The sequence below is a fragment of the Diachasma alloeum genome, unplaced genomic scaffold (genome assembly GCF_001412515.2).
Source record: "Diachasma alloeum isolate Michigan unplaced genomic scaffold, Dall2.0 Dall_scaffold_00243, whole genome shotgun sequence".
In the NCBI taxonomy this organism is placed as follows: domain Eukaryota; kingdom Metazoa; phylum Arthropoda; class Insecta; order Hymenoptera; family Braconidae; genus Diachasma; species Diachasma alloeum.
The window spans coordinates 359,178-361,024 of NW_021680394.1; positions in this window are offsets into that span (position 1 = coordinate 359,178).

Here is a 1,847-nt window from a genome sequence, read left to right on the forward strand (position 1 = left end):
TTGTTGACAATTGTAGAATTAAAATGTTAGTATTTTCGAAGTATACAAATTGTTGATCGTTAAAATTGATACATTTTCAGTATTTTTGTATTGCGTTGTATTTTGCTGAGTTTTTATTTGCTGAATAAATTATTTCATTATTGATATAATTGATCTGTTATGTTTTGTAACGAGATATTCTCGTTACGGGTTGAAATCCCCTCAGAATGAAAAGTGAACTCGCAAAATTGTTGAAGAGAGATAAGTAGCGACACCTAGAAGCGGCTGAAGAAAGCCGGGACTAGGTGAGATAAACCACAAACCCATGAAAGACCTAAGGCATAGCGGTTATGGGTAAAACCGCGACCCCTGGAGTTCTGGAGGGCGTACTAGACTATCGCCGTATTAGAATTCGCCCAGCATGTGCTAGAGGAAATGGGGCCGACGTACAGGCCGTTCAACTGGGCGATTCTATAGACTATGTCGGAGTAGGCTAGGGACCAACGGCCAGGTGAAAGAACTGGTACCTCCGTGATCCCATCGGGTTGATTGGTGGGGATAGGGTAATGGAATGACCTATCGTCGCCGAGATATCTAGACTAGGAGGCANATTCTATAGGCTATGTCGGAGTAGGCTAGGGACCAACGGCCAGGTGAAAGGACTGGTACCTCCGTGATCCCGTCGGGTTGATTGGTGGGGATAGGGTAACGGAATGACCTATCGTCGCCGAGATATCCAGACTAGGAGGCAAGGCCCTAGTAAGATTCCGAGTTAGTCGCACGCGAGCGCTTGAACCGAGAGGTTGCAATAATCTCTCGGTGTGCTGGAAGTGGTGGATGTCTGGAGAAGCCATTNTAGGGAGCTTGTGCCGCGAGGCATAATCCACGGCTTGCAAAGGCCGTGGAATGTGACGGTAATACTCCTGGTGGACCTCGCCCACTCTACCGTATCACGCTGATGTTAGCTGGGCAACCTATTGTCCAGCCAAAAAGTCCTCTGAGTGGACGAGTTTGCCTCAGAGGCCGGTTTTCGTCGAACCTCCCGTGAAGGTTCGGCTGGCGCCCTATTGAGCGATAGAGACGGCTAAAAAGTAGTTTGGATTTTTCCTGGGTGAACAACCCGGGAAAATATCCTTACAAAATGGCGCCCGACGTGGGGCCACGCCAATGGAGTAGAAAAGAAAACCCTGGAAAATGGGTAAGTGAAAATTATCGCATAGATAATACGAGGAGAATCGAGAAAATTGAACCCCCTCGAATGTAACGAATTTTATTTATTCCTTGAAAAGGGAAAAATAGAATTCAAAATGCACGAAATTTTTGTCAGGGGAAGATTTTCTCCGAAACTCGATGTTATGTCTCCTCGACACCCGGGGGAGACGACCTTGAGAGGACGAGTGGATTTTCCCCGACGAAAATTCGAAAGTATTGATTTTTCGCTTGGGAGGGGTTATTCCGGCTGCTCTGGGTGCTGTTCTCCTCGTCACCTGGGGGGGGGGGTGGTCTCAGGCGCGGGAGACTTTCCTCGACCGAAAAATCAAAGAAAGTGAATAAAAGAACAGTAAATTCTGCAAAATCGAATTTTTCTGTCGTGAAATGGGCCAAAAATGCTGAAAGAGGCATTTACCGACGCCCGGTAAAGAAGACTATTCTGAAAAGAATAGCATTACCGACTGCAGGTGTCGGAGATACGGTTTCCGCCCGCGAGGGTGAGCCACGTGACGGACAAGTCGCGCGGAAAAATGAAAATTGATACCTCTGATTGGTATCAATCAGGGGTGTTTAAAAGGACCGCCTAAATATGCAAATTTAGGTCGAAGTCCAGGTCACTAGGGGGGACCACCGGCGGCGATTAATTTAATCGACAC